General features: G+C 43.1%; 1 pseudogene; it reads left to right on the top strand.

Moving 5' to 3' along the window:
- The first annotated feature begins 12634 nt into the window (after positions 1-12634).
- On the top strand, positions 12635-20583 carry LOC110568160 (dynein light chain 1, cytoplasmic-like; annotated as a pseudogene).
- The last annotated feature ends 3688 nt before the right edge of the window (positions 20584-24271 follow it).

Here is a 24271-nt window from a genome sequence, read left to right on the forward strand (position 1 = left end):
GACTGGTTTTCATTCATTCTGGAAAGTTCCACAAACAACGCAGCACGCAGCTCAGTGGGATGCTCCAGGACACAAGAATCCACCCCCTCCAGAGGACATGAGGAATAGCTTCCTTCTCTAAGGTGCCAGCGCTCCCTCCTCATTGCCATGGGGAAAGACAGAAGGAAAATCACCCTCTCTGTTCTCCATGTACTTCCTCCATCCTCTCGTTACATGAATTACTTTTGGTGCTCTGACAAAATATAAATTGGAAATGAAAGAGGTATAAAATATGGGAATGATTGCGTTCCATCATGGGTCCTAATTATGCAATGGCAGGCACTTATGGGTATGTGGAACTGCAATCACAGAGTAAGAATCACTTTGAGGTTGTGTGACACCCAGGACAAAAACCATACTTAAGAAGCATCAAGTTGCTGTTATCCACAGGGATGAATGGGAGTCTGGAGGATTGGGAGACCAAGTCTTGGGTGCAAAGTGGGCATCAGGGAAGGTTCCCCTTTCTGGAGGCAGCGAGGTCCAGAGAGGGAGTGTCAAGGCTAGCACATCTGCCTGTCAAATTGACAGGCACGTGTCCCACCCTTCATCCATCAGATGTTCATTAAAACAATGCTACTTGCAAGGCGCCAGGGGAACAGTTGTGAATGACTAAGCCCATTGTGCTAGGGATGCTGAGAAATAAACAGGTGAGCAATTACAGAAAATGATGAGAGACTGGCACAGATTCAGGGCAGGAATCCAATGTAAGGCTGGGGCGGAGAGTGACTGCGGGGGGCACACTTAAGACAGTTCTCAAGGTGGCTTCCCCAAACAGGTGGCATTTAAGCTGGGATATGAACAATGAGGAGGACTTGGCCAGGAGGGAGGAAGTGTGGGGAGGGGGAAAGGGAGGGAGGGAAGATGAAAGAGAGAGAGGCACAAGAGGAAGAGCCTGTCTAGGGGAGGGGACACCAAGAGCAAAGGCCCCACGTCCTAGCCCAAGTGAAGGTCAATATGGCCAGAGAGGGCATAGGAAACCAGGTTACACAGGTATTGTCAGCCAAGATAAGAAGGGTGAATTTTATTCCTAGTACACTGAGAAGCTTTCAGCAGATTTTGTTTACTTAATTTTTACAATAAATTTTTTATTTTACAATAGTTTTAAATGTACAGGAACATTTCAAGGATAATACATCCCACTTACTCCACACCCAGTTTCCCCTGTAGCAGGGGTCCCTAACCATTGTTGGGGTTCTCATACTGGTTCATGGCCTGTTAGGAACCAGACCACACAGCAAGAGGTGAGCGGTGAGAGAGTGAGCATTACTGCCTGAGCTCTGCCTCTTATCAGATCAGCAGCAGCACTGGATTCTCATAGGAGCGCAAACCCTATTGTGAACTGTGCATTTGAGGGATCTAGGTTGTATGCTCCTTATGGGAATCTAGTATCTGATGATCTCAGGTGGAGTGGTTTCATTCTGAAACCATCCCCCAGCACCCTAGTTCATGGAAAAATTGTCTTGCACGAAACCAGTCCCTGGTACCAAAAAGGTTGGGGACGGCTGCCCTACTGCTAACATGTTACATTAACATGGTTCACTTGTCACACTAAGAAGCCAACATTGATACATTATCATTAACTAAGGTCTGTACTTGATTCAGATTTCCCTTTTACCTGATGTCCTTTTGTGCTCCAGTGTTCCATCCAAGACACTGCATTACTTTTAGTTGTCATGTCTTCTTAGGCTGCTCTTGGCAGTAATGGTTTTGATACAGGGCAGGCAAACCCCAAAATTGGGGCTTAGCCTGGGAGGGTTCTTGGCTTCACACAGGAAAGAATTCAAGGGCAAACCAATGGTGATAGACAGCAACTTTTATTGAAGCCACAGTACACAGCAGCAGCAGAGGGAATGCTCTTTGCAGAGCGGGGCTACCTCATAGACAACGCACCCAGAGTAGCAGCTTGGAGTCAGTTCTGGGCTCACATTTATACCCACTTTTAATTACATGCAAATTATGTGGTGGTTTGGCAGGGCACAGTTGCTCATGCCTGTAATCCCAGCTGAGATGAATGGATCACTTGAGGTCAGGAGTTCCAGACCAGCCTGGGCAATGTGGCAAAACCCTATCTCTACTAAAAATACAAAAATTAGCTAGGCATGCCTATAATTCCAGCTACTGGGAGACTGAGGTGGGAGGATAGCTTGAACCCAGGAGGCAGAGGTTGCAGTAAGCCAAGATCACACCATTGCACTCCAGCCTGGGTGATAGAACAAGACTAGAAAAAAAAAAAATTATACTGTGGTTTATGCAGAAATTTCTAGGAAAAGGGTGGCAACTTCCAGGTTGTTGGGTTATTGCCACGGAAACAGGCAGTAACATCCAGGTGTTGCCATGGCCGCGGTAAACTGACAAGGCACACTGATGGTTGTGTCTTGCAGAAAGCTGCTTCCACCCGACCTGTTTTAGCCAGTCCTCAATTTGGTCCAGTGTCCAAGCCCCACCTCTAGTGTTAAATCTCATTTCCTTCCTCAGTTTTCCAGAGCTTCCTTGTTTTTGGTGTTCTTGACAGTTTTGAGGACTACCAGTCAAGTCTTTTGTCTTTTCAGTGTGGTTTTGGTTAATGTTTTTCTCATGGAGTTATGGGTTTCTTAACTGGGCTTATGGGTTTTAAGAGGAAGACCACAGGGGTAAAGTACCCTTGTCCTCATGTGATATTAAGAGTGCATGCTACTAACACAACTTATTACTGTTGATGTAGACCTTGATCACCTGGCTGAAGTGGTGTTTGTCAAATTTCTCTGCTGTAAAGCTATTCTTTTTTCCCCTTTCCATACTCTGCCCTAGAGAAGGAAGTCACTGTGCACAGCCCACAACTTATGGGGTGGAGTGTCATGTTCTACCTCCTTAATGCAGGGAGTATCTACATAAATTATTTGGAATTCTTCTGTGTGGGAGATTCATCTATTCTTCCTTGTTTATTTACTTATTTGATCATCATTTATATCAGTACAGACTCATAGATATTTCCTTTATACTTTGAGTTATCGTACAATACTACATTGTTTATTACCTTCATCAGATTATCCCAGTTTTGGCCATGAGGAGCTCTTTCAGTTGACACCTCTGTCCTTTAGGCACACCCTGACTGATTTCTTTTTTTTTCTTTCTGAGATGGAGTTTCGCTCTTGTTACCCAAGCTGGAGTGCAATGGCACGATCTCGGCTCACCGCAACCTCCGCCTCCTGGGTTCAGGCAATTCTCCTGCCTCAGCCTCCTGAGTAGCTGGGATTACAGGCACGTGCCACCGTGCCCAGCTAATTTTTTGTATTTTTAGTAGAGACGGGGTTTCACCATGTTGACCAGGATGGTCTCGATCTCTTGACCTCGTGATCCACCCGCCTTGGCCTCCCAAAGTGCTGGGATTACAGGCTTGAGCCACCGTGCCCGGCTCCTGACTGATTTCTTTTTAGCATTTTCTTATAGTCTGATAGTACAAGATGTTCCAGACTCATCTTGTGTATTTCCTGCCCAGTCTTAGAACCAGCCATTTCTCTAGGGAGTAGTGGTTTGTTTTATTAGAGAAGGATATTGGAAACCAAACTCTGGACACTGGGTCTTTAGAGGTTTTAACACACACTAGTGGTCTAGAGAAGAAAACAATTTCTTTCCTAGGCCCATAGTTGAGATACTCTCCTGAAAACAAAAGTCAGATTAACAAAAGAAAAACAAACTGAAATCTGAAGTTTATTAACGCATACTGTACCCATCATGTGGGTGAGGCTTCAGCTCAAAAGGATTTCTCTCGTAAAGCAGTGACTTAGGAACCCTGCCTAAATAGTATTTTAACAAAGACCCATAAATCCTATGTTGGGGAGAAATATTTTGGTTTCCTTCAGTGGCATTGTCTGGTTTAAGTTTTAATGTGTCCTCTAGCTGCCATGGACAGGACATATTGGGGAGTGGCCAGAGGACAAGTCGGGATAGCAGCGAGAAGAATACAGAGGTCACTGGGGCAAAAGGCAATGGCCTTGATGACACAAGGACACAGAGGCAGGCAGAGGTGAGTCTGGGTAGTGGCAGCATACCCACCAGAAGGCTCCTGCTGCCTAGCCTGCCTCTGCCCCTAACCCCTCCAATACATCTGCTTTGTATCAGTTATCCTGAATTTATTTCTGTTGCTTACAACCAGGAACTCTACCCAATAGAGTTTAGCAACTCTCACCTTTGACTTCTACAGTGAGCTCCTAGAAGACAGGGTCTGGGCGTGGTTTATTTCACCATCCCCAGCTCTTGCACAGAGCACGGCACAGGAGCTGTGGTCGGGAGATGCTTGGTGAGCTGGATTTGTGTCGTTCGATGAACAAAACAGTTGGCTGCACAACGGATCCCCCTACACAGGGCTACAGGGGGCACCATGGTAACCCACTTAAGGAAATAAACTGTTTGCAAGATCTTTTCCCACATTCATTTGCATGGAAACAATTAGTGTGCTAATTAAAATGGAGTCTTATCTGTTCATTAAAGTAGGCCCAGCAGGACCTCCAGTTGGCAAGATTTCATTGCAAAAAGTTTGAGTTTCTCTGGGTAGTAGAAAAGAAGCCATTTTCATTTCTCAACAAATGCTTACTAATTCAGGTGATGCTAAATCTGGCTGGCCCCCAGTTCCATGGGTTCCCAGTGAGTTTGGCAAGCATTTGTCAACAACCTCCATGTCCCATCTCAAATGACTGACAACTTGTAATCCTTCTCCCAGCCTGGCCTGGCTGGAGTTTGTCTTGCTCCATAAAAGAGGAGTTTGTTGCTCAAATTAATAGTATAAACAAGATTTCAGAAGGGAATGCTTAACCTACTTAAGAGAACACGCTGTTTTCAAGCAATTAGTACCATTTGCACACAATGAATGAGCCAATTGCAGACAAGTCTTATTTCTCCAGTTAAGGGGGATCCAGCAGGACCAGTGCTTGGCAACACTTTGCCAACGGTTAGTTTGTATCCCCACATGTTCTTGAAAGGAATAATGTAGCAATTCACCAAAAACAGTCTCCCATATTCAGTTGCTTAGGTAATTTTCATTAATCCTCACTAGACTTTAATTTCTGCATCTACAAATGGGGTTGATGCCTATCTGATAGGGTTACTGTGAGGAGTTAATGAGTACGTTTATGTCCATAAATGGGAGCTAGGTTCACTCTGGCCTTCCCCCAGATTTGGTCAAATGAGGAGATACACTCTGGGCTCAGCTGCTGCTGGGGAGGACCAGGCATCCTGCTGACTGATTCAGCCAACACTGTATTCATGGAATGAGAACAGCATCACCTTGGACCTGGTGTATTAGTCCATTTTCACGCTGTTGATAAAGACATACCAGGGACTGGGAAGAAAAAGAGGTTTAATTGAACTTACAGTTCCACATGGCTGGAGAGGCCTCAGATCGATAGTGGAAGGCAAAAGGCACTTCTTACATGGCAACAGTAAGAGAACATGAGGATGAAGCAAAGGCAGAAACCCTTGATAAACCCATCAGATCTCGTGAGACTTAGTCACTATTACGTGAATAGCACGGGAAAGAATGGCCCCCATGATTCAGTTACCTCCCCCTGGTCCCTCCCACAACATGTGGGAATTCTGGGAGATACAACTCAAGCTGAGATTTGGGTCGGGGCACAGCCAAACCATATCATCTGGGCTCTGCTGCCAACTAGCTGGGCAACAGGGGGCCAAACTTCTCTAAATCTCAAGTATCTTCTGTCAAATGAGCTGGGTGCATTTGCTTTATGGTTTTAAGCTTTAAAACAAATTTTTTTTCTTTGCTTGTTTATATTCTTCTGGGGAGGAAAAACTTTACCTCTACCCTCTTTGGTTCAATTATTGGAAGCCTGCAAATTAAAATAACAAAAAAGATAGGCTCACGAGAGGAGTGATATCATTTTTATTAATATTCATGTACCCAGGAGTTCACAGAAAAGTGAAACTCAAAGAAGTGGTTAGACTCAGGGACTTATATACTCTTTTAAGAGAAGAAAAAAGGTTGGGGTTCAAGGGATAAGAAATTATGGGAAGTAACTAGGAAATATACGGGGAACTAACAGAAGATAAAGGCTACGTGAGTGAAGTCTGTTTACGGCAAACTCATCTTGGTGTCAACTCCCAGTCTTTGATGATAAGAGTCACTCCTGCCTCCCTGAAACAGGAGTGAGAGCAAACCCATTACTCAAAGAGAAATTTATGCCCTGCTTTTAGGCAGATAAGGGGAGGCCAGAGAACTCTTCCTTTGTCTGTTGATTCTCAGTTACCTTCAGCTCAAATAATTCTTAGGCCGAAGTGACATATTTTGGAGTGGCATTTTTCTTTTTTTTTTTTTGTAGACATGGTGTCTCACTCTGTTGCCCAGGTTAGAGTACAATCATGGCTCACTGCAGCCTCCAACTCCTGGGCTCAAGTTATCCTCCTGCCTCAGCCTCCCAAGTAGCTGGGGCCAAAGGCAGGTATTGCCATGCCTGGCTAATTTTAATTTTTTATAGAAACAGGGTCTTTCTATGTTGCCCAAGCTGGTCTCAAACTCTTGGCCTCAAGCAATCCTCCCGCCTCAGCCTCCCAAAATACCAGGTTATAGGCATGAGCTACCATGCCCAGCCTTGGAGTGGCATATTCTGATCTCTTTCAATTTCCAGTGGAACCACAACATATATAGCCCAGAGTTTTCCTGGGTTTCGGGGGTCTGGCCCAGAGACAGAGTCGCCCAGCTGAGCTTCTCCCTTGACTGGGCGGTGGGACCTTTGAGCAATGCCAGAGACCTCTAGGAATCCACATAGAAAAGCACTCTTCTCTCCTTCGTTGATTTCACTAATACTCACGGAGCACCACCCAGCTCCACATCCTGTTTCAAGCACAGAACAAATAAATCAATGAAGAAGACAATTTTGGATAGTGAGAAATGCTATGAAGACAATAAAATAGGTGACACGATAGAGAGAGTCTTCAATTGGGGTTCCCAAGAGCAGACTCTGAGAAAAGGATTTGAGTGAAAAATAGTTCATGAAGGAGGTGATTCTGATATAGACAGGAGACAGGAGGCAAGGAAATACTGGGTAGAAGACGGCAGTTCCCTGGCAAAGGCTCAAACCTCAAGCCTGAAACCCACAGCCCTAAATGGAAACAGGAACTTAGGGCCCAAAGTTGCCTTTTGGCCTTCCACGCCCCTCTACCCTGTATCCATGTAACCCCCAAACTCCAGGGTCCACAAGCAGAGAAGCAGTTGAACAGAAGAGCCAAGGAAGAGAAGAGTGGCACAGCAGAGGAGAAAAGAGAAGAGGCATCTGAACATAGAAGTTTGGCTGGGGACAGTCAGAGAGGAAATTGGCCATAAGACAGCCCAGCTCCAGGGGAAGATCATTTTCCCACTCCATTCCCTTTCCTGGACTCCATCCATCCCGCTGAGAGCCACCTCCATCACCAAACAAAATTCGCTCCTTCACCATCCTTCAAGTCCACATGTGACCTGATTCTTCCTGGACACCAGACAAGAACCTAGGTGGCAAGAGGGCACAGAGCTGGTTAACACTTAAGTGGTCTGTGGATGGCAGAGCTAAAAGAACACTGTAGCTTACCCACTGGGGCTTCGAAATTAATGGGCACCCACCCCAAGATGCTACCCTGGGGCCAGAGCACAAAAGCACTCGCCTTGGTTCCTGCACCTGCTGTCTGTGTGCTTCCCATCCCGTAAGGGGTTTGCCTGAACAGAGGAGCCACACCCCTGTCGCACATCCTGCGAGGGGAGTTGGGGAGACCCAACCATTTTCAATTCCAAGGAACATGGATAGTGGAGTGTGAAGTAAAACAAGAAATGGAAAAAAAAAAATCAGTAAAGGGTCTGCATGAGACTCAGTCCTGTTGGAGAAGTCAGGAAGTCAGTGCAAAGCATACCTGAATTATCCCACCAGAGGGGAGACGGGATTGGGGCATTTAATTACCAGCTCCCATCAGTCATTGTTTGGGAGATGTTCTTGGGCAAGAGGGGAGGAGGTAGGAATTCCCTGACACTTCTTCCTGCTGCACATGGGCATCCAGAGAAGGCCCTTAGGCAGAGTCAAGGGTGTTAAGATCAAGGGGTTGTACACAGTGTGGGGTCCCTGCAGAAAGTGTAGGGAAGAGAGGTACCAGCTTCAGTGGTGTGCAACCGCTAATGTCTCTCTCCACTGGAATTCTTTTTCTCGGGGCTGAAGCAGAAGGGATGAGTCATGAGATAATGACTGTTTTCTTTTCTCTTTTTCTCTTGAAGTAATTTCAAGTTTACAGGAGAGTGGCAAGAATAGTCCCCAAATCTTTTCTTCTGAACTTTTTCTCTAAGAGCAGATTGCTGACAGGATGCTTCAACACTTTCAGATTCTTTAGTATTTATTTATTCCCCACAAGTAAGGACGTTCTCCCACAGAACCACAATACAACCATCAAAATCTGGAAATTAATATTGATATGTTACAACCACACAACCTGCCAAGCCCAACTATCTCAATAACGTCTTTGTAGCAAACTAATACAATCAGGGTCCTACATTTCACACATCACTGGAGGTCTTTTCCGTCTCTTTCAATCTGGACCAACTCCTCTGACTTTCGTGACCTTGACACTTCCAGTGATTTCCAGCCAGGTATTTTGTAGAACATGCCTCCATTTGGGTTTGCCTAATGCTCCTCCATAATTAAATTCAAGTTATGCATCTTGGCAGGACTTAATCACAGAAGTGCTGCTGTGTTCTTCTCATTTCATCCTATCAGGTGACATGCAATTTTGATGTGTCCCATTACTGGTGGCATTGATCCCTTGATTGAGGTAGCATTTGCCAGCTTTCAGCATGTAAAGTTACTCTTTTTCCTTGTATAATTAACAAGTATTCTGTGGTGAGGTATTTTGAGACTCCGTAAGTAATCTGTTCCTCATCAAACTTTCACCCACTGGTTTTAGCAGCCATTAATATTTCTTGGCAGAAATTAGTTATTACTGTGATGGTTGCCAAATGGTGATTTTCTAATTTTGTCATTCCTTCTACACTTATTAGTTGGCCTTCTACAGTAATACTTTTCTCTTCCCCCCATCATCTATTTCTTTATTTATATCCATGCGGACTCATGGACTTCTCTTTTATTCAAGGATTATAATCTCCTCTAACATGATTTATGTTGATGTTCACATTGTTTCAGATCTGGCCAGTGGGCACCAGCTTCTGTATAGCTTTGTTCTGTAGGGGAGAAAGATCCACATAGGAACGTGGTTAGAGATGAAGACTATCTTCCACTTGATCCCACAGAGAGTCTGGTGCTTACCACCTGACCCCAGCCAGTTACGGGAGAGACGGCTTCAACCATTCCACAGGGCATTCCTCCTGAGAAGGTAGCAATTTGCACAGGACCTGGGGGATGGATAATCTACCATAAACGGGATGCCAGGGATCTGGGTGTGGCACCAACAGCACCTGCTATATGTCCATTTTCTCTAAGTTTGAATAGAACAAATATTTATATTTGGTTCAACTAAGTTTTTCTCTAAAGGGCCAGATAGTCAACATTCTAGGCTTTGAAGGCCATATGGACTCTCTCACAATTGCTTAACTCTGTCCTTCGAGCACTCAAGCAAGCATGGACAATATGTAAGTGAATGGGTGTTGTGTTTCTACAAAACTTTATTTACAAAAGCAGGCAGAGGGCCAGACTTGGCCCATGAGCTATACTTTGCAGGACTCCACAGCCTCTCCTGCCAGATTATAAGTCCAAACAAATTCAGGTACTTCACCATGATCAATTTATGGACACTCCCTCTAAAACACCAAGTTTTACCCATGCCAGCCCCTCCCATTGTTTTTCAACCCTAAGTAGATCCACCAAACACAGTGGATGAGATCAATTTTCTCCCAGTTTGGGACTTGGAAGTGGATTAAGGAGCAAATTTGTCAGTCAATGGCTCACACCCTCTAAGGATCCTGAGCACATTACTGGAATCTTAAGGAGTTGGAGGAAAATAAACAGAGAAGCTTAAAAAGATGACAACATCACATGCAAAAGAATGAATTTGGATTCCTGCCTCACACAGTATACAAACATTCACTCAAAATGGATCAAAAACTTAAATGTAAGGCTAAAACTATAAAATTCTCATGAGAAAACAAAGGCGTGAATCTTTCCTACCTTGGATTAAGAAATGGTTTCTTAAATATGGCACCTAAGACACAAGCAACCAAAGAAAAAATAGATAAACTAAATTTAATCAAAATTTAAACTTCTATGCATCAAGCAACACTGTGATGGTTAATTATACGTGTCAACATGGCAAGGCTACCATATTACGTTACTTTTGCAAAACACTAGTCTAGATGCTGTTGTGAAGGTATTTTGTAGATGTGGTTAACATCTATAATCAGTTTATGTAAAGAGGATTAAACCTCCATAATATGGGTGAGCTTCGTCCAATCAGTTGAAAGCCTTAAGAACAAAACCTGAGGAATATGGAAGAAAAAAGAAATCCTGTTTCAAGATTACATCATTAATTCTGTCTGTGTTTCCAGCCTTCTGGCTTGCCCTGTGAATCTCAGACTTGCCAGTTCCTACAATTCCTTAAAAGAAATCTTTTTCTGTTACTTCTATTATTTCTGTTCCTCTGGAAAACCCTGACTGGTTCAGACACTATTAAGAAAGTAGGTTGGGTGTAGTGGCTCACGCCTGTAATCCCAGCACTCTGGGAGGCCAAAACAAGCAGATTTCTTGAGGTCAGGAGTTCAAGACCAGCCTGGACAACATGGTGAACTTCCATCTCTGCTAAAAACACAAAAATTAGCCAGGCATGGTGGCGCATGCCTGTAATCCCAGCTACTTGGGAGGCTGAGGTGGGAGAATCATTTGAACTCAGGGGGTGGAGGTTGCAGTGAGCTGAGATTGCACCACTGCACTTCATCCTAGGTGACAGAGCAAGAAGGAAGGAAGGAAGGAAGGAAGGAAGAAAGGAAGGGAGGAAGGAAGGAAAGGAGGAAAGGGGGAGGGAGGGAGGGAGGGAAGGAAGAAAGAGAGAGAGAGAGAAAGAAGAAAGCAAAAAGACAATCCACATAATAACAAGAGAAAACATTTACAAATTATACATCTGATAAGGGTCTACTATCCAGAATATACAATAAATTTCTATAACTCAGTAGTAAAAAAATTGAAAAGTGGGCAAACATTTTGAATAGACATATCTACAAAGAAAATATACAAACGGCCAATAAGCACACAAAAAGGTGCTCAACATCACTCCTCATTAGGGAAATGCAAATTGAAACCACAAGATACTACTTCTCATCCCCTAGGATAGCTACAATTTTAAAATAGAAAATGACAAGTGTAGGCAAGTATGTCAAAAAATCGGAACTCATAAATTGCTGGTGGGGGCATAAAATGCAGTAGCCACTGTGGAAAATAGCTTGAAAGTTAATCAGAAAGTTAAACAGAGTTGCCATATGATCCAGAAATTCCACTCCCAGGTATATACCCAAGAGAATGGAAAACATATGTTCACACAAAAACTTGTGCATGAGTGTTCATAGCAGCATTATTCCTAACAGCCAAAAAGTGGAAACAGCCCAGATGTCTGTAAAGTGATATATGGATAAACAAAATGTGGCATAGTTATAAAAAGCAGCAAAGTACTGATATACACTATGTGGATAAACCTGAAAATATGTAAAATATAAGGAGCTACACAAAAAGGCCACATATTGCATGATTCCATTTATACAAAATGTCCAGAATAGGAAAAATGCATAGATACAGAGAGCAGATGAGTGGTTGCCAATGGCTAGAGAGAAAGGGAAATGAGAGATGACTGCTAATGTGTACAGAGTTTCTTTCTGGGTGATAAAAATATTCTAGAATTAAATAGTGATAGTTGCACAACTCTGTGAATATACGGAAAAAATTACTGATTTGTACACTTTAAAATAGTAAATTTGATGGTGTGTTTGTCTGTTTTCACACTGCTATAAAGGCACTACCTGAGACTGGATAATTTATAAACAAATAAGATTTAATTGACTCACAGTTCTGCATAGCTGGGGAGACCTCAGGAAACTTACAATGATGATGGACAGTGAAGGGGAAGCAGGCATGTCTTACATGGCGGCAGGCGAGACAGAAAGAGAGAGAGAGAGAAGGAGGAAGTGCCACTTGTAAAGCCATCAGATCTCATGAGAACTCACTCACTATCATGAGAACAGCATGGGGGAAACCCCCGCCCCATGATCCAACCACTTCCTACCAGGTCCCTCCCTCAGCAAGTAGAGATTACAACTTGGATTACAATTCAAGATGAGATGTGGGTGGAGATGCAGAGTCAAACCAGATCAGATGGTATGTGAATATCTCAATTTTTAAAAAAGACATGATAAAGGCTTATTTTAGCAGACAAGTATTATTATTGCTCATCCCAGTAGCTCATGCTGGCCCCAGCAGTAATAGAATCCTCAATTTTTATCTGAATTTATGGTCATCTGGGATAAAGAGTTCCTTTCCCATAGTCTGTAGTTAGATGTTGCCAAATTCTGGACTAGAAAAATTGCTGGCCTTCCCTCCCTAAGCAGGGAGGAAATCTGTCTTTTTCCACCCTTTCCCTTTCATATTGCCCAGAACATGCCATGATACTTAGTACTCAAGCAACAGTCCTGCACCATGAATTAACAACCAAACACAACGTCAGCAAGACAGAAGGAATGTAGGTCCTGAATATTGATGAACTGTCATGTTCTGTCCACTGCCTACCTTAGACTTCTTTTACTGCAAAGAGAAATACACATCTTCTCTACTGAAAGAAGAAAGAAAAGATGACAGTGTTTATTTCAGTCATGCATCTGCAATTTGCTCATGCAGTAGCTCATATCTGCGCTAGTCAGCATCAGCTGGACTGGCTTGAAGGCTGGGGGCTAGAGTCACCTGTGAGTGAACAAGGCTGGAAGATGATGGTGGCTGTTGGCTGGGATCTTAGCTGGGGTTGTCAGAGAGAACACTTAAACACAGCATGTCTATGTGACCTGGACCTCCTCACAACATGGTAACTGAGGTTCTTCTGTTGTTGTTTTTTGTTTGTTTGGTTTTGAGACGAAGTCTGTTGCCCAGGCTGGAGTGCAGTGATGAAATCACAGCTCACTGTAGCCTCAGCTTCCCAAGGCTTAAGCAATCCTCCCATCTCCACTTCCCAAGTAGTTGGGACTGTAGGTACACACCACCACACCTGAATATTTTTGGGGTTTTTTTTTTTTTGGTAGGGTTGAGGTCTTGCCATGTGACCCAGACTGTCTCGAACTCCTGAGCTCAAGTGATCCTCCCACTTCAGCCTCCAAAATTGCTGAGATTACAGGCTTGAGCCACTGCACCTGGCCAAGTGACTAAGTTTTTAAAGAGAGAGACAGATCCCTGGGCAGAATTTGTATCACCTTATATGACCTGGCTTCAGAAGTCATTCATTTTCACTGCATTCTATTCTTTAGATACAAATCCCTAGGTCTTGGTTGTTAGTGTTGTTCAAATAATCTATATTTTTCCAATTTTTTTGTCTACTTATTTTATCAATTCCTGATATAGGAGTTGTATTAGCTTTCTATTGCTGCTATAACAAACTGCCACAATATCTGCAGCTTGAAACAACGTAAACGTATTATCATGAAGTTTGACATGGGTGTTAGTGGGATAACATCAAGGTGTTGGCAGGACTGCTTTCTTTTCTGGGGGCTCTGGGAAATTACCTGTTTTCTTGCCTTTTCCAGCTTCCAGAAGCTGCCTGCATTCCTTGGTTTGTGCCTGCATTCCTATTTGTGCCTGCATTCCTGCCTGCATTCCTTTTCCAGCTTCCAGAAGCTGTCTGCATTCCACCATCTTCAAAGCCAACAATGGCAGATTGAGTCTATCTCATGTTGCATCATTTGACCTCTTCTTCTTCCTCCCACTTCCTCACTCCAATTTTGAGGATCGCTGGGATTTTACTAGGCCAATTCAACCTAGGCTAATTTCCCTATTTTGATGTCAGCTGTTCGGTTGGTGTAAAAGTCATTGTGGTTTTTGTCATTGAAAATAATGGCAAAAACTGGAATTGCTTTCGCACCAACCTAATAATTATCAACCTTAATTCAAGCTGCATCCTTAATTCTCCCTCACTATGTAAGGTAACAAATTCACGGTTCCAGGGAGTAAGACACGATCATCCTTGGGGGACCATTATTCTGCTTACCACAGGAATGCTGAAATCTTTGACCATAGTTACATAGTTTTATTTCTTCTTGCAGTTCTAGCAGTTTTTGCTTCATGAATTTTAAGTCCTATTATTAGTTGCAAAAAGACTTAGGATTATCTTATGTTCTTCATGAATTGATCCCTTTTTCATGATGACATATTTCTCTGGTATTTCTTGTCCTGAAATCTCCTTTGACTGATGTTAATATAGCCACTTTGACTTTCTTTTGATTAATGTTAGCATGGTATATCTTTTTCATTCTTCTACTTTTTTCTTGTGTGTTTATATTTAAAATAGGTTTTAGCTGGACATGGTGGTTTATGCTAAAACCTATCACTAACACTAACCTATCCTTGCACTTTGGGAAGCTGAGGCAGGAGGATTGCTTGAACTCAGGAGTTTGAAGCCAACCTGGACAACACAGTAAGACCTCGTCTCTACAAAAAATTAAAAACAGTCTTCTTCACAAGAGATGCCAGCTCACACCAGTCAGAATGTCTATTATTAAAAAATCAAAAAATAACAGATATTGCTGAACATGTGTAGAAAAAGGAACCCTTATACACTGGTGTCAGGAGAGTAAATTAATTCAGCCCTTGTGGAAAGCAGTTTAGAGATTTCTCAAAGAACTAAAAATGAAACTACCATATTCAACCCAGCACTCCCACTACTGGAAATCTACCCAGAAGAAATGAAATCATTCTACCAAAAGGCATCTGCACTCATTTGTTTATTGCCGCATTATTCACAGTAGCAAAGTTATAGGATCAACCAGGTGCCCATCAATTGTGGACTGGGTAAAGAAAATGTGGCACATATAGAGAACACTATGCAGCCATAAAAAGAATGGAATTATGTCCTTTGCAGCAGCCTGGATGTAGCTAGAGGTCACTATCCTAAGTGGATTAATGCAAGAACAGAAAATCGCATACCACATGTTCTCATTTGTAAGTGGGAGCTAAACGGTGGGTACACCGAGGCATAAAGATGAAAACAGACACTGGCAACTCCAAAAGAAACGAATAAGGACAGGGACAGGGACTGAAAAACTACCAGCTGGGTACTATGTTCACTGTTTGAGTGATGGGTTCAGTAGAAGACCAAGCCCCAGAGTTACACGATAAATCCATGCAACAAACCTGCACAGGCGCCCACTGAATCTAAATTAAAATAAGTTTCTTACAGACAGCATTTGATTAGGCCTTGAATCCTTTTTTATTCAAACTGAAAGTCTCTAATTTTTAATTGGTGTCATTAGACCACTTATATTTAAAGTAATTAACAATATGGTTGGGTTTGAATGCTCCATCTTGCTGTCCACTGATTTCATCTTTGTTGCTGATTTCCTCTTTTCCTGTCTTCTTTTGCATTCATGTTTCATTATTTCCTTTTATCTCCACTTTTGGCTTATTAATTATATTTCCTTTTCAGTATTGTTTTGTTTTTCAGAGGTTGCTCTTGAGTTTACAATATACATCTTTTAACTTACTCCCATTAAAAAACATTACTTCACACATGGGGTAAAAATCATAAATAGTGTTCTTTTATTCCACTCTCCCATCTTTTGTGCTGATGTCATCATACATTTTATTTCTGTAGATGTTACAAACTCAAAAACATATTATTATTTTTACTTTAGCCAGTAATCTTTTAAAGAGATTTAAAAATTATAAAAATATATCTTTTAAACTTATTCACATATTTACCACTTCTGGCACTTTTTATTCCTTTGCGTAGACCCAAATTTCTATCTGGTATCATTTTTCTTCTGCCTGAAGAAGCTACTTTTATATATCTTACAGTTCAAGTCCACTGGTGATTAATTCTCTAAGATTTTGTTTGAAAAAAAACTATTTTACCTTCATTAAAAAAAAATTGTAGGTATGATTATAAATGGTCAGGTTCTTTTATTTCAGTATTTTTTAAATGCCACCTCAATACTCCTCTGGATTACATAGTTTCTGATGAGAAGTCTGCTTTATTCTAATCTTCCTTGATATATAATATGTCCTCTTTCTCTAGTTGCTTTTAAGATTTTCTCTTTATCACTGATTTTTAGTGATTGTATTATCATGTGACATAGCTTGGTTTTCTTTATGTTTATTCTTTTGGAGGAAGTTCATTGAGCTTTGGATCTGTGGATTTAGTTTTCATCAAATTTGAAAGGTGGTTCCCACCTGTCATCTCAGCACTTCGTGAGGCCCAAGTGGGCGGATCACTTGAGCCCAGGAGTTCAAGACCAGCCTGCACAACATGGTGAAACCCAATCTCCACAGAAAATTTTTTAAAAATTATCTGGGTGTGGTGGCACGCCCCTGTGGTCCCAGTTACTTGGGAGGCTGAGGCAGGAGGATCACTTGAGCCTGGGAAGCAGAGATTGCAGTGAGCCAAGATTGTGCTACTGCACTTCAACCTCGGTGAGAGAATGAGACTCGGTCTCAAAAAAACAAAAACAAACACAAATCTTGGCTTCCCCAGTCTTGGGGAATCTTCTCCCAATCTTGGCTTCTGGACTTATCAGCTTTGTGACTTCAGATACATTATCTCTGTTTCTGAGCCTTAGAGATTAACCTCAGACATAATAGCCTGCTTCATAAGGCTGTTGCTAGATAAAATGAGGTAGTATGTGCAAAAACTTTGCACAGTGCCTAGCACATCAACAACTTCGATGAATATTAGCTGATGTAGAAATAGAAACGGCCGGTCCACACTGGCCACCAGGCTGCAAGTCTTATTGCTGATGTGCAGAAGAGAGTTGATTGCAGGTTGGATCTCTGCTGGGTCTTCTCCTTTCAGCCTATCTCAGCACAGTTTATATAACCAGACCAGCAAAGTCAGGTTTCTCATCAGCACCTAGCACATGAATTTGTTTCTACATGGATTCCCGGCATAGAACACCTCTGACTGAATAAAGGAAGGAAAGCTCATCTGGCTGACTCATTTGTTGACTGTTTTTATGCAAGCAACTCTTGCAAACAAGGAGAGGCAGGAATCTATTTGAACTGACTTCTGTGTACTGCGGTCAGCTGGGATGCTGGCCAAATTTTCTAGACTAGAAATGAAAAAGAAATTTTTTTTTCTTGTCTGTAGGAACCAATCTACCTTCAGGCCTGTATATTTCATAAGGATCACTACTAGATTCCATATTTTGTTGATTCGGGGGATCCTCAGCACCATTCCAAATCTTTTTCTAAACGTCGTTAGTATTATTGTCCATGTAAATGAAGATTTATTTTATGGTTTCTGCTAAGATGATATTTCAGATGGCAACCATTCCTTGCCATGGGCTGGTCCCAATTCCATCATTAAAAGGCTGATAAGCAAGAGGAAGGCAGATGATGCTGGGTACTACTGGGTTCACAATTCCTGGCAAAAAAAAAAAAAAAAAAAAAAGCAGAATGTTTGCAGTCAGTCTCCCCTGGTGGTCTTGGTCACACTAAGAATAAGAAAGAGTTTTGAAAATTGAAGACAGAAGAGTGAAGCCATTACAGTTAACCCTCCCGTTAACTGCTCCATGTTACAATGGATGAGGAAGGGATCGTTTTGCACATAAGGCATCTCTGCCTTTCTTTGATCGGCTGCTCACCTGGCTGCTCACTTTGGAGCTGGGACTAGAAACATCTGTGACCAAGGCATGGACATGCTGGACAGAAGGAAAAAGCCCACCTGCTCAGAGGAAGTAGTATCAGGTCGTTTGGGAAACAATGGCACACACCCATTTCTGTATATGCTGTACTACCTGTTTGTCTCTTAAAAGGGCACACACCTCCCCAATTTGTAGAGAATTTAGCAAGCAAAGTCCTTCTCAAATGCATAACCACCGATGACATTCAGCCGGACTCCTGGGCTCAGAGCTCAGCCGGAGTGTTGGGTTAAAGAGCATAGAAACAGTTTGTTCACTTAAGCAGATCGGCTATCATTCCCCTGCCTTTGGTGCATGCCATTGGTGCACAAATAATGCTAATTTAATTCCACATGCATTGCCTACGACTTAGCCTCCAACTGCTAAGCCTGGGTGGGCAGCGCGTGCATGTGTGTGTGTGTGTGTGTGTGTGTGTGTGTGTGTGTGTGTGTTGGGAGGTGAGGTACAATGATAATAAATACAGTGACTGTCTGCCTTCCCTTAAAAACTCACCCCTGGAGACCATCCACCAAATGCTTTTAAGATGCTCAAGGCTAAGACCAGCCAACAAATTGACCCCAGATTCTCCCTGTCGCCCCTAGAGACTCACATCACCCTAGAGGTCCTACTGCCATCTTGTGGGAGTACAGGAAGCGTGGAGGAAAAAGGACACATCATTTGGGGGCCAGTTGGAGATGTTGTCCACACCCTCTGCCTCCCGCTACCACTTTCCTGTGTCACCAGGGTAACCAACACATCACCCACAATCCCCACAGGTACAGGCAGCCAGGCAGCCGGAAGGTCAACGCTAATGAAAGATGCTATCTGGAAAACTAGTGCCAAGCCAAGCTGACATAATTAGCTGTATTTGTGGTCCTTGAGGTTTGGCAAGTGAGGATGAGGTGGGAGGAGAATTGGGGAGGGGGGTATCTTCTTCTAAAGCCTCTGAATAAAGAGAGCAATTTGGATGGCTTCCAGTTAGCGATAGCAACTTTCCGAGTGGCTATCTAATTAGTGCCTGCCCAGCTTCTGAAAGACGGCTGCACACAGGAAATAAAACAGGGACGCTTGGCTTCCCCTTAGCTCCAGCCCATGGACTTTCAGGATGTCAACAGCTTCAGATTCAGCGTTCTTTGCCACTATTCCAATGCATGGGGCGTTTTTCCAAAAGGAAAGGGCCATTCTCATCATTGGTGTTCGGAATGCAGGTTGATAATGTTGTTGACATCCCAGAGCCATGTCAACTCAGAGGAGCTGTTAGTTCGCTGAGGTTGATGGGGAAAGGAGAAATATGGATCCAACAACAAGCATCCTTTTTATCTGGTTTTAAAATTTCCAGTGAGCCAAAGTTTCTGTGTATGATCTTGAGCAAGTGGAATACCCTAGACTATCCTGTTTCCTCATCTGTAAAAGAGGATTGATAACAGCACAAGCTGAAAGATTGTTGTTCCAGTCTATGACAAGGGTGTAGTTTGGTAGATATTTAGGAAATGGTCCATGACGATGATGACAATAACAGCGATGACAGTGATGATGACAATTACAATGATGGGATGGTGACAATGACGGGGTAGGTGAAAATGATAGTGACAACACTTGCTTCCCCTCAGTGATCTTGTTTCCCTCAGAGTGAGGAGAGCTCAACAACACGTTATAAAAGAGGGATCAGGCTGGGCGCAGTGGCTCACGCCTGTAATCCCAGCACTTTGGGAGACCCAGGCAGGCAGATTACAAGGTCAAGAGATCGAGACCATCCTGGCCAACAGGGTGAAACCCCATCTCTACTAAAAATACAAAAATTAGCCGGGCGTGGTGGTGCGCGCCTGTAGTCCCAGCTACTTGAGAGGCTGGGGCAGGAGAATCGCTTGAACCTGGAGGCGGAGGTTGTAGTGAGCCAAGATTGCACCACTGCGCTCCAGCCTGGGCGACAGAGCAAGACTCTGTCTCAAAAAAAAAAAAAAAAAGAAAGAAAGAAAGAAAGAGAGAGAGAGAAAGAAAAGAAAAGAAAAGAAAGAAAAGAGGAACCATTGGTGGATGAGTTCATGCTCCTCATTGTACCGTGTGGCAGAATAAGGACAGTTGCCACATGGAGAGAATACGTGACCATTTTCGAAGTACTTTCAACATGCTATCTCATTTGCACCATTCCACTGCACTGTGAGGAAATTATTATGACCACCCTTAGTTTACAGAAGAAAATTAAAACAAAACAAAACAAAACGAAAACAAAACATGAGACTCAGAAGATTAAAACCCTTGCCCAAGTTTCCACCAGTAGTGGGTAAAATAGCGAGGTCTTAAACTTAAGCCTTGAGACTTCAAATCTGATATTCTATCTGTGGCACAAATTGTGCCTCCCGTTATACGCGCCACGGCTTGTGTAGCCACGGCAGCTCCAGCGGGCCTGAGCGGTGCTAGCGCCCTCCTCAGGGGACTGCTGCAGCCGGCCAACCCCCTTCTCCACGGTAACCACGTGCCACCAATAGGCCATGATAAAAAATGCGGACATGTAGGAAGAGATGCAACAGGACTCGGTGGAGTGCCCTACTCAGGCGCTGGAGAAACATAACATAGAGAAGGCCATTGCGGCTCCTATCGGGAGGGAATCTGACAAGTACAATCCCACTTGGCATTTCATTGTGGGGAGGAACTCCGGTAGTGACGTGACGCATGAAACCAAACACTTCATCTACTTTGACCTGGGCCAAGTGTCCATTCTTCCATTCGAATCTGGTTGAAAGCCTGGATCACTGCCACACACCCAGTGATCCATCCAAAAACAAGGACTGCAGCCGAAATTCCAAATACCAGAGACTGAAATTTCCAGGCTTGCTAAGGGAACGCCTTGATGCTTGAACCTTTATTGTGTATCCTGCAGGGTATTCTCTGTACTAGTTTGTTGTGGTTATAAGCAATTGGCAAAATAGCCCACATTTTATTTTCTCTTCCATACTTCTGCCCCACGTTGTTTTCTCTCAAAATCCGTGCCTTTAAAAAATAGATCTGTTGCAGATGTGAAAAAAAAAAATAGTGCCTCCCAGTCATTTCAGGGAGAGAAGTTCAGGACACTGGTGAAGGTGGTTCCAGCACGTGGACTCTATAATGAAGCTCAAGAGAGGGAGATTTGAGACAGAAAGGGAGCAGACCTCAGTGGTCAGTGACCCACAATGCTTACTGCTTCTGCTTATGGGAGAGATGGGAAGTTGATAGGAATCCAGTACAAAGCCAAAATTCCAAAATACACTAAAAGAAGTTGTTTTTGTTATCTATGCATAACAAACCCTTTTAAAATTTAGGAACTCAAAGCAACCACCATTTAATCTTCTCTCACGTTTATGGAAGTTGGGAAATCCCAGGTGGGCTGCTGTCCTCTGGGGTCTATTCTGAGCGGAATCATTTGAGATGGCTCACTCACAGGTGATGCTGGCTATCAGCTGAGAGCTCACATTGGCTCCCCTCCACATGGCCCTTCCATGTGGCTCGGGCTTCTCACAGCTGGACTGCTGCATTCTGAAAGGGAGTTTTTCAAGAGTTAACTTTACAAAAGGAAGCATCTTCATCCATTTTGTATTGCTATAAAGGAATATCTGGGGCTGGGTGGTTTACAAAGAAAAGAGGTTTATTTGGCTTATGGTTCTGCTGGCTGGAAGGTTCAAGACTGGACATCTGGTGAGGGTCTCAGGCTGCTTCCACTCCTGGCGGGAGGGAAGGGAGCCAGCGTGTGCAGAGACCACATGGTGAGGGAGGAAGCAAGAGGAAGGTAAGTACCAGGCTCTTTTTAACAACCAGTTCTTGTGGGAATTAATAGATTGAGAACTCACTCCAGCTCCACCATGGACGATCAAATTTCAACATGAAACAAACTGTATCCAATCTATAGCAGGGAGGAAAGAGAAGCTGCCAGGTCTCTGAAGACCTAGCCTCAAACGTCTCAGGACATCACATCTACTAGGTTCTGGTGACTCAGAGCAGTCACAGATCAACCCACATTCAAAGAAAAGTCATAAACTCCACTTCTTGATGTGAGAAGAGGCATGTTTATACAGGGAGGGGAGAAATTGTTGGTGGCCTTCTTTGGAGAGGAGGTACCTCAGAAGCTGAGCTCTATCATTTTCAAGTGGGAATTATACTGAACTTGGGTTTATGTAGTATTATCTAGAGTAATGAAGTAATAATCACTACAACTTTTTGAGTGACTCCAGGCCACTTAAGAGAACCAGTAAACTTCTATGGCTGCTCTAAATGTTAGACAGATCTAGCATACTTAAAAATTAGTTGCATTGCTTGAACCCACAGGCTGCTGAACTACAATATAGGTTGAATTCATAGCTTTAGGATGCATTAAAAAAGTGGGACTCAGTTCTAAAATTTAGATTTTTGGGCTTTTAATGGCCAAAGCAATCCCCAGTTCACAGAGCCTCCCATGTCAGTGAATCTTGCCTTGTTTGAAAATTCTGGGGTGACTACTTCACAAGAGGAAGCCATGTTTCCTCCTGAGCAACTCCACTGCAGCTAGTCTGCCTCTAGAGCTATACTTAAAGTTAGACCCAAGCATTGTATGTACCTAAAGAGTGATAATAGTTGCAAATTCATGTTAGCAGAAAATGGGGAGATCGGTGGGCATAGACTCAGAAGGTGTTAGACCAGGAATGAAAAACCTTAATTTTAAATAACATTTCTGACTTCATCCTTGATTGATTTTGGGGGAGGATTTTCCAGAGAATCTGGATTCAATGTGCTAGCTTGAACAGCTGGGAGTTCTTACTATTTGCTTGGGTGGCTGGCATGAACCACACCTCCCTGTATTTATTTCCTTGTGTGATTTCATCCCATGTTTGACTGGGGCTGGCCTACTGACTTGCGTTAGCTCATGGAATGTGGAAGTGAAGTCCAGGAAGCGTCTGTTTTTGTGCTCTTGCGAGCCCTGAGCAGCCATGCAAGAAGTCCAGCTATTCTCCTAGAGAGAGATCATGTGAAGGGGCACAGGGGTCCAGATATGTTAGTGAAGAGGTCAGCTTGGGTGTTACAGATCACAGAGTTGGGTTGTTTTGTTATCCACTTGCTCAAATCTGAGGTTTCCCTCACAAGAGCTCAAATTGGGAGATCTGAGTTTGTTCGGATGAAAGGAGAAGGTAGGTTCTCGTACAGCATACATGCCATTGCCCAGATACCCCCAAGAAAAGCCATGAATGGGCCAGATTCTGCTGGCTGCGCAGGGAGATTCAGAGTTCCACATGCCCATCAGACATCACCCACCTTGGTGCAGTCTGGGCATACTCAAAGCCCTGGCCTACAGCAGAGCAATTTTTTTTTTTTTTTGAGATGGAGTCTTGCTCTGTCGCCAGGCTGGAGTGCAGTGGCATGATCTTGGCTCGCTGCAACCTCCACCTCCTGGGTTCAAGCGATTCTCATGCCTCAGCCTCCAGAGTAGCTGAGATGACAGGTACATGCCACCACACCCAGCTAATTTTTGTATTTTTAGTAGAGACGGGGTTTTACCATGTTGGCCAGGAAGGCATTTCCTGACCTGGTGATCCACCTGCCTCAGCCTCCCAAAGTGCTAGGATTACAGGCGTGAGCCACTGCGCTTGGCCAGGAGAGTAATTTCTTCTACCTCCTGGGCAGATGTTCTGTGACTGCTGCTGTCAATTACCCATCATGGTGAAGGAGAGCTTTGGAGGCAAAAGCACAGGGACCACCTGCTATTCCAGCCTGGTGTGGAATTCCAAGTCATCAGTGTAGACAGCAAAAGGAGGAAACTAGAACTTCCCTTTTCATCACATTTCTGTTCTGGGAATCCAATTTCTAGAGCCACATTATATTATTAAAAATGCCAGTTTTCAACGAAAAATTTAAGACACACAAAGAAACAGCAAAGTATGGCTCATACACAGGAAAATAAGCAACCAATGGAAACTGTTTTTAAAGAAACCTAGGTGTTGAACTTACTAGGAAAAGCCTTTAGAGTTACACAATAAATTAAATATATTCAAAGAAGTAAATACAATTAGGCTTAAAGAATTTAAGGAAAGTGTGAGAACGATGTCTTATGAAATAGAAAATACAAAAAAAAAAATAGAAATTATAAGATGAACCGAATAGAAATTCTGAAGTTGAAAATTAAAACAGAAAGGAAAAACTTACTAGAATAGCCTAGTAGCAGATTTGAATTATCCTTTGTGGTCTGGAGTTATGAATACAGAATGCAAAGTTTATTGTTTTCTTCCTTTAAACTCTGCAGTATAGTTACAAGTAGTTAACATACCCTACTGTGCACTGTATTAGGAGCACTTCAAAAAGTCCCATCCCAGAGAAGTGTCACAATTTTACCTAACTGGCAGCTCCCCGAAAAAGCCATATTTGCAAATCTTCTCATTATTTAACTGAGACAGAGTTTGATAACTGGAAAAAGCCATATCCCAGGGA

Source organism: Aotus nancymaae, unplaced genomic scaffold (assembly GCF_030222135.1).
Source record: "Aotus nancymaae isolate 86718 unplaced genomic scaffold, 86718_ANA_hifiasm-v0.15.2.pri h1tg000053l, whole genome shotgun sequence".
Lineage (NCBI taxonomy): Eukaryota > Metazoa > Chordata > Mammalia > Primates > Aotidae > Aotus > Aotus nancymaae.